At 35.5% G+C, this 13,116-nt stretch overlaps 2 non-coding genes across 2 annotated transcripts; both read left to right on the forward strand.

The window, feature by feature from the left end:
• Positions 1–9,734: 9,734 nt before the first annotated feature.
• TRNAQ-UUG (transfer RNA glutamine (anticodon UUG)) lies at positions 9,735–9,806 on the forward strand. Its single transcript has one exon. It is a non-coding gene; the product is annotated as a tRNA-Gln (tRNA).
• A 1,519-nt stretch (positions 9,807–11,325) lies between these two features.
• Positions 11,326–11,397, forward strand: TRNAQ-UUG (transfer RNA glutamine (anticodon UUG)). The gene has a single exon. It is a non-coding gene; the product is annotated as a tRNA-Gln (tRNA).
• The last annotated feature ends 1,719 nt before the right edge of the window (positions 11,398–13,116 follow it).

Below are 13,116 nucleotides of genomic sequence, written 5' to 3' on the forward strand. Positions count from 1 at the left end.
CTTTATAAATGTTTTACCAAAGACTCACCCCACTTTTATCCAAAATGTACACATTTTTCTCATTGGAACCTATAAAAAATGCATGGGTTGACCTTTTCTGTAAAAGAATGAAATGTAAGAAATGTATCAATAAAAGGAAAAGTTTGGTGACTACTGGGTAAAAAACATTTATAGATTCCATACACATCCCTCAACAGAATAATTGTATGGATTTCTCCATGTGCCTTTAGATGGCTATCTAGTCATATTTTTGATCTTAGGAGGGGGCTCACAATCTAATGTCCCTACTGTGGTCATATGTCATTTATACAGTCTAAGGCCAATTTTAGAGGGAAGCCAATTCACCTAACTGAATGTTTTTGGGATGTGAGAGAAAACCAGAGTACCTGGAGGAAACCCATGCAGACAGTGTTCTTTAATGATAAGTCAGGGGTCTAAATAGACTCATGATGTCTCCTGGTATTCTACAGACAGATAATGGGTCCAAAAATCTTCTTCTCTTCCAGGAGCCAGCACTAAAATTCGATTAAACGTGAACCCATACGCTTTGAGGATCTTTTTTTTATGGTAGAGTATGTTAGTGAACAATTTGCATTGTGTGCCAGAACTTTAATTATACTGAGCTCAACCATGAGCCCTAGACAACCATAAATCAGTATATAGTTTGGGGGTTTTCCCCCCAAACTATATACTGATTTATGGTTGGCAATACCCCCGGGGTTTTCCCTTGTAGGGGATCAGTTTCATTCACAGCATGACAACAAAACACAAAATAAAGTCTGGTGGCTTTATCTCTCCAACTTTTAGGAGACATCCTATGTTCTACCAGCATGCAGGCTGCACATAGCCTGTCCTCCTAAGCCACCTGTACTCAGGCTGCAACTCGCCCTAAATAAAAGCCAGGTTCCTTTTATCGTCAATGGCCCAGTGCTCCAGTGCCATTCTCAATTTCTGGCCTGGAAAAAGGGAGGAATGCCTGGCCACCTATTCCTTTCAGGATACTCTGGGCCTGGATTAAAATAAAGAGCTAAAAATAAAGAGCTGGATTAAAAAAAAGAGCTGCAGCAACACATTTACAATTCTGCAGCAACACAATTACTAACAGCCTTATTCAAGCCCTTTAATTTCTTTTCCAAGGAAACCTAAAGAAAACCCCCTGAATTTGGCATCAGATATTTCCTTCTACTACATATACAAATAGGAAACTTTTTTAAAAAAACAATACATTACTGGCAATAAACAGGTTAAAGAACCTTACTGGTACATTTCTATATTGTAAAATGTATTTGTTTTTGGCAAAAAGTCTGTGATCTGGTTTCATAGAGCACATGGGTGATAGCAGATGGTCACAGCAAGCAATTTACCATTTAACTGTACAAATATCATGGAATACAGGTTGTTTGCCCAGAGTTGCTATGAATATTTCATAGGAAAAAAGTTAAAGCCTATCAGTCATTTTACTGTATTAAAGACCGTATTAAAAAAAATGTGACATAACACTTCTTAAAGCAAGCTTTCCTAAAGCCACAAAAAAAAAGTCACCAGGAGGTAAAGCAATGTCACCAAGAGACAAGCATTGTCAAAAAATGAAAGTCCTGGACCCTGGTGACTGCATGGTCCATATAGAGCAGAGATAAGTTCTGTGTGCAGTGGTGCAACATACATAGCCAGCCTTAAGGGACAATGTAACTCCTCTGCTTACATATATAATCAGTGGCTATCCAATCGCCTAAGAGGATCTCAGTGGAGCTTCAAGACTTCGGTGAAGATGTGGGAAAGATGAGGGCTTCCTAGGATATCTGCACATTGTACTCAACAATACACAGTCCTACACTGTATTGATATGCATACACACAATCTGCACTATACATACAAACATACACAAAAATCTGTCCATTGCACACAAATATACACATAGCCCTACACTGTATTAATAGATATACACAAAATCTGCATTACATTATACACACACATACATTACTATATTATATACATATTCATACCTGTACTTGTCATACTCACAAACCTGCCCTCCCCAATCCAACTGACTTTTAGGAATACTTTAAAAAATGCAAGCTTTCCTTCTCCTGCAGCATTAGTTTTATATGACTGAATATAGAAGAATTTGGATGGAGCCAGGTGTTGCTTCTGAAAGTCATTAGTGATACTGTAACTACAGATGATACGGCTCTCTGAAGGTAAAGAGGAGGTTATGGGCAGGTGGACAGAAGTTCCTGCGGTCCAGGGGTTTCAGTGAATGAAAGGTTAACTGCACACTATAATGCACAGGGTGCTTGGTAATATAAGTAACATGTATGGGGCTATAGATAAACTAAAAGATTACACTAAAAGATATACAATTAAGGTGATGACTACAGTAAAACTTTATTACATTGTCAGGTGAATGTTGTGTCTTTAAGAGGTAATAAACTCATGTAAATGTTAAACTAACAATAAACTTAATTAGTATGTAACAACCTGCATTCATACATGAAAAAATATCTGACACTAAGTCTGCCTTTAGAAGAAGAGGATTTGTGGAGTCAGTGCATGTTAACATGTTGGCTTTGATATGACATGCAATTATTTCATTCACTATGAATGATGTTTTTGGGTTGTGTGGGAATAGTTTAACAACCCATTATTACCACGCAAAGGCACTTATTGTCCTGCTGGCACATGAAAGCCTTTTTATTGAACATACATTTGCGCTACAATCATTTCCTCTATAGCTGTCCAGAAGTTGTATGTGTCTTATTTCACTTTTTGTAGAATAATTTTTGTTTTATATGTGATTTATCATAATTTCAGGAATTAGCTTTCTCTTTCACATTAGTAGTACACAAGGTTTATACATTATAATATATGATCCTTAACACTCTCCAAGGGCAATACAGAACACACGTGTGATTTAAACCTATATAGCTGTTGGTGTCCTTGAAACAGAATCTGATATTAATAAAACATGCAAAAGAATTACCTTCTCTGTTGTCTGTGTCAACAGATTGCCACTCCATTTACAGGAAATCCTTCTGAAATACTTCCCCAGAGTGTCCTTGGTTCGCCACAGAGCTCAATGGTTCATAGCATTGGCCTCCTTAAACCATGAGTCGGCAAACCCCGACCTTTAGGCCAGATGCGGCCTAGCTGGTAGTTCATTCCAGCCTAATGCCCCCTGGCCGATCCGGCCTAATGCCAGCCGGTAACCTGCGGCTCCGGAGCCACGGGTTGACGACCAGATCTGGCCTCTTTGCTGTTGTTCCCCTATTTACGTTAATATTCTGCCACCACGGTAAATAGGGAATGTTCCCTAAAGGTAAATCTCTCTCCTCTGCAATGGGGGTACTGGGAAAGGTTATAATTGTCAAGAAAACATTTTTATCATTGCTGTACATATTTAAAAATGATAGCTGGATTAGAATACGTTGGCCACAGAAACAACCCCCTAATAATAATTCCCATGCATCTGTCACAGGGCTGAGAAAGTGGCTGAGAAACAAATGATATATGTTATGTCTATTAACCTGCCATGGTAAATGGAGAAAATGGTAGAAAGCAGGTACGAAGATGATAGCTGTAGCAAAGGTTGATCATTCTTCCTCTGCTGGAAGGACATGATCAGTAACAGTGCTCACTGACAGTACAAGCTCATTGAATGCCATGTGTTTATGATCAGCTTGGAAATAAACAACACAGGCAATAACTGGGTCACAGGGCGATTAGTCTGGAAGATTAGGGTATGGTAGATATCAAATGTCCCCATTCTGTATGCGACAAAAAGCTGCTGAGGTCGGGTTTTACAACCAAACACGAGAAATGTAGCTACAGAAATTGTACCGGTATAATAATAACATAAAGTATATTGCTAAATGCATAAGAGCATACATACAGGATATACAAATTACAGTATTGGTTTGGTTAGTCATAATAATACTCAATAATAGCCTAAAGTGAATCTTTCTTTTTATATGTTTTCTGTTTACTAAAATATGTATATTTTGTTTTTTTTATTTATTTTCAGTGAGGTATACCTTACTTTTTCCTCTTGCAGGCAGCAGTGGCACTCTAAGCAAGACTTATATTGCGGTTAAAGTCTTAAGAAGCAGCTTTCATACGAAAGTAAAGATGAGCAAGAAGAGGAACACAACCTGGCTTCTTTGCTAGCAAACAGTTAACTAATACTTTTGCACAAACTAGGAAAAACATCAAAATATAAATTTACATACAGTTTTGTATATGCACTCTATAGTAAAAGTTTATTTGTAAATAAGGGTGGGTGAACATAAGAGTTTTATTAGGAAAATCTGAATATTTTGCTGAAATCTTGCTAAAATGAAAAAAAGCTTAGGAAGTAATAAAATAGGCAAAATTGTGGGGTGTTTTTGTTGCTTTGAGAGGTATGATAGGTGTCACATGACTCACGAGTGTTATAGAAATGATGTTGGACTTGTTCTGGTGCCAAAAAAAAAACTAACATTTATTTACCTAAATTATAACATGCTAAAAAAAACACAAATACAACTCTGTAACATTTATTGGAATAAAATAAAGTACCTTAAATGCAGCCCCCCAAAAACACCTTATAAAAAAAGAAAAACATACTAGATTTTTATAATTTTCCATGTGATATTACTTGTCCGCTTCTACCTACTTGTAGAATTACACTTTTTACACTCAATTAAAAGGTCATTGCAAAAAAGGAATATTTCAGATTTTGATAAATGTTGATGATTTCAATAAACTATTAGTTTCTTATATTCTTATAGTAATTTCTATGCTCAAGTTCCTGGGTCTTTACATCTACTGTGCTCATTTAAAACGTATTCCCAATCTCTGTGCAGAATTTTTATTTCATTGCATGGAGACTGCAACAAAAAATGCAGTAACACTAATAACTCTCAGGACAGCAACAGAGTCTGAACCATGGCAAGGAGATCTTGTTGGTGCATCTAAGGGCTAATTCACACTGGCAGGCTGCATGGGAAGCTACATGTAGCATCCCCCTGTGGCAGCTCCATAAAGAATGAATAGGGGCTGCCATGCAAGTGCTGGAGCGGCTGGCAAAGTGCCAGCCATGGAGAGCCACACAAAATGACACACAAAACACTTGATTTATTACAAGGCCTCCTTTCCTTGCAGAGTCTTTATATTACTATCTTCTCTCTCCAGAAATATTATAAATAATCCTTTATTATAGACAAACATCTTTCAGCTGTTCATCACATCATTCCCTAAAAGCCACATAGTTCAGACACAGCTTTCTTTATTACAAAAAATACAAGCAGATTATAAGGCTCAGTTGTGAGTTCTGCATCTCATAGTTTTTTGTTAATCGCATATCTCAACCTCTTTTTTCCTTTTGTCTCTCCCTACTCTGCCCACTCACACCTGTGTGCTATTTGTACCCTGTTATGGGTATTGACACAGTTTACCATGAGACTGGCGTTGGATCATTTTCAGGCCATGTGTTCTGTTTTGACAATAAACACCTAATTCAATTTATTGGCTTTTGCTACCTTGTGATGTTACCATTAGGAATTGAGTTTCTCACCTGTTTGTGTCTAATTGTCTTGCAGATTCCACCCAATGTGCTCTTTATACTTTAAATGTCCTCCTGGCTACCATTCTACTACTAATCCTAAAACAAGAGAACCATATATAACAAATATGTATTTTACTTTGGTTTGGTTACCATACTTATGTCATCATAAATAGGTCAGTATTTCCTCCTTGCATTGCATCATTGTGAAAACATAAACTTAATATGAGCTATTATATATACTTATACAGTTATGCTTAGTAATGTAGTAAACATTTTAGTAATGACAATATATAGTAACACTTATACATTATGTTCAGCATTGGATAAACTGTGTTATGTAGTGGGAACTGAATTAGATTGTGATTAGAAGTTTTCATTTTTGTTGTAATATTACAAAAAAATAAAAAATAGACCACAACCCTGGTCAGACCATAATTTTAATACAGTTAGTGAATTTATTATTTTTTGGCACATTTTGCTGTGTTTGCATATTTAATAAATTCTGTAATTCTTTTTTAAATACTCATAGAAAAAAAAATCTTGTTAAAACTTGGTAATGCCTTTTAAAGAGACTAATAATTTCAACAAAATCTACCCATACAACTATATACATATTACATTTATTTCATGCATGTCTTTTTCTTTCAAAAGTTGTTAGCAACTTCTAGCAGATTCAGAGCTGTCACTGCTGTAATATTCCCCTTTGCGCTTTCCCTGGCACTTTATTTAGGGAGGTGACCAGAGGGGTGGAGGAGCTGGGCCTGCACAAAAAGTAATTAGACACTCCCAAAAAAATGACAATGCTATGAGATGCACTAGGCAGTTCACTCTTCTGGAATAGTCAGAGTTTCTAGCAAGTTTAAAGGTACTTGGCAGGTTAATAATAAAAAAAAGAATTTATGGAATGGAAATACACTGCAAGTAAGCATTTAACTTGATTTACCTGTGCTCTTTACTTAAACTTTAAATTGTTGATAAACTGGTCTACCTCAGAAAGCACAGTAAAGCCTAGGACATCCTGATCAAAGGTTTGGAATATCACAGATAACACCAAAGAAATGCATTGTCAGCATTTGTTTTCATGCTTCCATGCATAAATTGTATTACCAGTGCTGCCACAGCTGGAAACTTAAAATAAATTGCAGTGGAGATTTAATGGTGTTCATAGGTTTATAGATATACAGCCCTCGTGTATGTTTTCACATTTTGTAGTGCTATATGCTAAAGTTAATACTCAACTTTTGGCAACCATTGCCAGTTACATTTAGGTTAGTTGTGGATCTCTACAACACAGTCATAATTTTCAGTTGCTTCTTTATTTGCTCTACTTTCCTGACCACTAAGCTTTGAAAGGAAGTGCAGTGTAAGCAGAAATGCAGCTGTGCTCTATTCTTTTAATGTATTCTAAAGCTGAACTCTAGCCAGCACCTTAAAGTGCTTTCCAACCTCCCTCTCCTCCCTGCGTGTTCCTTGGAACTTTTTTTTATTACTTTGGCCCTGTACTATGCAATCCCTCTTCATAGCCTGTTATGCAATTAGAAGGCTGCTTCTTGCTCGTCCCATAAAAAATTCTAATACATTATAGTGTGCATGCAGCCCTTTATATTTCCCTGAATATATATTTTACTGAAATTAAAACACAACTTTCTCATATTTTACCACTGAACCCAGGGCAAACCTAAAACTCGCTCCATACCTTCCTCTCCCTGTGCAATGCTGAACTCCCAAACATTTTTTTCTACAAACCGTATCAATTCTCTTCTGCCAATTCTGACAGTACAATTAATAAAAAAATCTTTGTATCATGCCTTTTCTACTTTGTGACACCACTGTAAATTTAGCATGAATCTGTATGAAATCTGACAGCCACGACAGCAGAGTAGAAAATATAAACAATTAGTGTAAACTTCTCAGGACCTGGCACTGCCTCTCACACACTGTATCAGCACACAAGCATTCCTGCATATACTTCACTTTCATACAAACAACCCTATGAAACGCCCACACATTTATCTGAGATTAAATGCAATTAGCTGAAAAGGGAGGGCCAGGACAACACAAATGGAATGAGTTGGCCTGAATGGTCTTATTAGTTCATCAAGCAGGAAATTAGGTGGTCTCAAGACACCTGCTGCAGCTAAATCACAATCAACTGGATTTAATCTTTAATAATGATTGGATTACGTTGTTTGACCCACCTGTATGGATATAAATACTGTGATATTATTACTGTGACAAATCAAACGTCAATAACTACTATTAGGCTGCACATAGGACTTCACAAGCATCTAACATAGTACATATCTGAATAATGTATTACTTCTGTACTTTATTAATTAAAATATTATTTAATCAATTGCAATGGCCATGTGCAGCCACCTACCAAAAAGAACCTTAAATGAAAGAAACAGCCATGCACCATGGATAGAGATGTCAAACAATTTAAGTGTCAGCACATTATAAGAAAAACAATAAGTAGTATTATCAAAATGTATTATAATAAACATTTATGTTTTGTTTAACATTTTATAGTTTATTGGAAAATTAACTTCTTAGAATTTATATGACAAAACTGTTTAATGTGAAACAGGTTCTTTTTATATATTGTTTTGTGATAGCACTATCGAAACCAACTTTTTTCTTATAATATCATTCATTCACTAATGCGTCAGGCAGTGTTCCATGCACTTAGAAATTAATGACAGTAATTACATGTGTGTATGTTTCGTGTTTCCAAATGAACACTCTGTACTGGGTTACATAACTTCTTGGAGGTATACTTTTTTATTGTACAAGAAAGCAGTTTGTCTTCATCTATATAAACATATTTACTGCTACAACTGTCCATTAGAAAATAGAGACAACAAACATCGCAGATAGGATGTTCAGTCTGGTTTATTATTGAGATTAAAAATTCATACAGAGAATGGGAATACCCAGACTACGGGGAATGTGGTAACCAAGGATTGTCAGTACATTTATTTTAATCACTGAGGGGATTAGCAGTTAGAATGGTGGCAACAGGGGAGAATATTCAGAAATGTGTGCACAGGACCATGCTTTCAATGCCCCTGGTTGGCAGAATCAAATGGTAGGTTTGATTAAAGAGCTTACTTTACACACTTCAGAATATTTTTAGGTAAGTAATGTTACACTAATTAAATACATGTTCAGTTTTTAACCAGAAATACATTTTATAGTCCATCTCAATGTGATTCCTCTAACTCATCCATTTATTTTCACCATACCTTGTGTAGATAGATATACTTAACAAAATCCAGGTCCCTTGCTTGTTCCGTTTCTGGGTGCTGGGGTCTGCTATTCCAGGTCTGCAAATGCATCCCCACTGGCCAGTTCCCTACAGTCCCCTTTCACTGACACCACTGCTGCAGACTACTTATGGATCCTGAGAGGACCCCACACCTGAACAGTCAATAGGAATTGTCACCATCACACAGATGTAAACATCCAAAAAAAGAATTGCAATGGGAGGGGGTAATATTGTCCTGGAGATTAGCCTTATTATTCAAATAAATGTGACCAAGCATAGAAGCTGAGTATCCTATAGTTTCACATGCAGTAAAATAGTACATGTATAGCACAAATATCTGTTGCAACACATATGGCTATACTACCACAGTTTTAATTGCCTGAAGACACACTTGCTGTTGTATTTTGGTCATCTCTATGGCACAATTATTTCCTTGGGCAATCTGACCAAAAGAGAAGCATGCAAGACATTGACAAACTCCCACAGGAAAAGTCACAATTTGCATACTTCAACTATAAACATTAAAGAGCAACAGGGATCAAGAAGCAGGGGTGAGAAAAGAGAATAGAGGACCTGAAAGCACCGCTGATAATATAAGATTTACTATGATGCAGTGCCAAGATTTTGTAGTTTGGTTGTCATTTCTCTCAGCCTGCTGATTGCTGTCATATGGGTTTTTACTGAAGGTAACCTCTGAATATACATTTTTACCAATAAATGCTCAGTATGAATCTTCCAATTTTGGAACCTGCCTACTGAAGGAGTGCTAAACTCAAATTTATATAAGTTTATAAAGATAATAAAGCAGACAAGACGTTTTATCTCCCAAGTATAACTAACCTGAACTGAAATGACTCACGATATTCCTAACACTAATTATGTGTTTGTTTTTTAAACAGTGACACACTCACCTTACAGCAGGGTTCCATGGTGTAATGGTTAGCCCTCTGGACTTTGAATCCAGCAATCTGAGTTCAAATCTCGGTGGAACCTGGGCAATAATTATGTTTACTATACACTCTATTAGCATACAAAGTGGAATATTATTATTGAAGTGAACAGGATAAAAAATGTTAAAAATTCTTAACGTGTTGTTTCCTTAATAAACTATATGTAATATTAGCTGCTTTCTAGGCCTACTACCTTAGGCTCATGGAGTAAAACATAACTCTACAAGTACAAAAAAGAAAACAATGCATTTAAAGGAGAACTTTGATTTAACATTAAAGAAAGGTATTGTTTAAATATGAGGAGTTGCTGAAACTAAGCATAGTTAGTTAACATCAAAGATACATCTGTTAAAGTGCATTGTTTAATAGCTTCATCTCTACACATGATCAATAGACGTTTTGCATTTTTGCTGTGGGCCTGTTTATTCAGCAATAACTTATAATATAATTTATAATATAGGTTAATAAAGTAATACATATATTATTCCATTGACAAAAAAAGAAAAAAAAAAAATAGAAAATATAAAAGCTTTTTTGTTCTATTATAGGTATTTTTTTGTTTTAGTAGTATTACTGTAGATAAAAAATATTATTACATATTTTATCCTATATATTAATGTTTACAGATCTTTACAAATTACAATAAGGGCTTACTTTGTACATGTTTTTATTCAGGACTAAATAAAAACAAACAAAATGAAATACAAAATAATAATATTTTAATATATAATAAAATAATATTTAGAAAAAAAGGAACAAAAATAATTTGTAAGAAAATTATATTTTAGAGACAAGCATTAAGGTTAACTACGGTAAATTAAATGTTATTAGGAGGTAAGGTGGGAACAAATTACTTTTCAGAATAAAAGTAAGCTTTGTACTTCTCAGGTTGCTTTATTGTCATATGGAGCTGGAAGCTCATCTGTTTGATTTGAGAGGAATAAAACAGAGTAGATACAAAAGTAACCGTTTTACTTTGTATCCTCCAGTTTCTTATCTAAACATTGTTTGCAAACACTGTGTTATGTGGTCTGTTTTGTAAAAGCAGCAGCTTCAGCAGATGTATTCATACAGATTTTTTCATCTATGATATTGAGAGGTAAAAATGGTGGGCAAGTACAGGAAGGGTAGAAGCAGTGATAGAGAGGGCACATGGTATACATACCCTGTGTACTTTGATCAGATTTTCTTGGGGTGTGAGTAGGAAACCCAATGTTCACAATTAATTGTTAAATTCAGGGTAATTTTTAATGGAAGGGGCTGCTGACTCCATTAGAAAATATTAAACATAATCCATTAACACTATAGATACATTGGTTTTGTTGAGTATATTTGTTTTGCCAAGTTAGGTTGACCTGCAATGGATCACTTTGATTCAGATTATTAAGTAGAGTTTCCCTGACATATGGTAATTTACTCCAAATGTTCTGTGACATTTTATTGTTGGAATGATGTCAGGCAAGTTTCATCATGTTGCCTTACTGCTCCTGTAACTTTTGTGCTGTCCTTATTTGAAGCAGTGACAGCAGTGTGTCAGTAGTGTGTCAGCTTTACATCTGTAAGGTTCCATGGTGTAATGGTTAGCACTCTGGACTTTGAATCCAGCAATCTGAGTTCAAATCTCGGTGGAACCTGTCTGGTTTTTACTACACTTACGGAAATCTTGCATGCAATTTCACAGCATTCTACACTGCACAAAATAAAAACACAATGTGCCAGATACAGAAAAGCAGCCCAAAAACATGACTATGTCTTCTCCATGCTTCACAGTAGATACAGTGTTCTTTTCCTTCAATTCATATTTTTTCATTCATGTACATAAAGATGATTTGCAAATAACCCTGGCTATTTTTATGTTTTTTTCTACAATGTAGTTCTTCTGGATCTTCTTTCTTTAATCCTACTGTCACTCAAAAAATGTTTGATCAGGCACTAAAAGTCCTTGACTTTGGAAATCTGCTTATATGTCTTTGGAATTTATCCTTGACTGTGTGACTACCGTTCTGGGGTCAATATTCCTCTTTCATTCATGTCTAGGGTGTTTGCCTACATTTGGTAATTTACAGAAAGGGTAATCTACCTGTAACGGTATTTGCAACTGCTGTCACATGAACACTAACCCGCTTGGAGACAGCCCTTGCCTGTAACATGCCTGTGAACAATTTCCTTGCTGATTTTTTAAGACAATCCTTTTATTATTGGTCCAGGTTCAGTGTGGGATGCGTAATGATGTAGAATAAGGAATACTTATTTTTTTTTTACACATGGTTTGATTTACTTGATGACTTCAAAGACATGCAGATACATGCGAGACATCTACTTTTCATTTAATAAGATTTTCAGGAGCTGTGAGGGTACTATTAAATTTGTCCTCAGAATAATGACATAAGAGTAATGACGTATGGATACCCTTCAGGATAAGAACAGGGTATGATATTTCTTGTGAACATAAATGTTTAAACATTACATATGTACTGTGTGTGCAATTACTGTGTATAGATTTCTTGTGAATGGAAATGTGGGCCCCTGATGTGTCTGAACATGATAAAGTAAATCTATCATTTAGTTTTATGCGGGTCACATTGTTGACTTCCTTTAAAAATTAAAGTTATCTAAATATATATTACAAGTTCAAACGTAAATTCAGTGTGACAGCTAGGACAGCATAAACATTGACAATCTTCTTGTTTCTAGCATCACGGATTTCCCTTAGCACCCATTTATAATTATGTGCTGTGTCAACCATTGACATACCTTACAATAAGACAACCCATTCATTTGAATAGATTGCCTAATGCACCAGAACGCATTGGAGATGGTGCACACACACCTTTAGCAATGTATTGAATAGCACAGCCCCACAGCAAATGGCTAGGAAAGTTTATTGACATTGGAGGACACCAATATGAATAACATGGTTATATGAATAACATAGCTGCATGTTTTCACAACTCAGTAGTGTGAATCTTAATGTAAAAATAAATATGCAAATAATCAGTGTTTGTAAATCACACTAATTTGTGCCTAATAATTCTACACAAAAAAAAAAACCCAACAATGGTAATGCATACAGATTCTACCTACAGTGAATAAATGAAATAATGAAATTATAATGTGATACAATTGCTATTCTGGATTATTTTGTTCTGCTTGATTTCACTTCAGTTCCAAATTCTTCCCATGAGCTTACTTTGTCGGCAGCAAAAAAGGAAAATAACTATGTCTTTTCCACAGATAAATGTGAATGCCTTGCTTTTCAAAGAGGCTTATAAAGAGATGCAATAAGAATGCCAAAGCATAAATTAGAGTGTGATGCAATCTCCTAGAAATAGTTTTTCCTAAATTATCATAAT

Source organism: Pyxicephalus adspersus, chromosome 6 (assembly GCF_032062135.1).
Source record: "Pyxicephalus adspersus chromosome 6, UCB_Pads_2.0, whole genome shotgun sequence".
Classification (NCBI taxonomy): domain Eukaryota; kingdom Metazoa; phylum Chordata; class Amphibia; order Anura; family Pyxicephalidae; genus Pyxicephalus; species Pyxicephalus adspersus.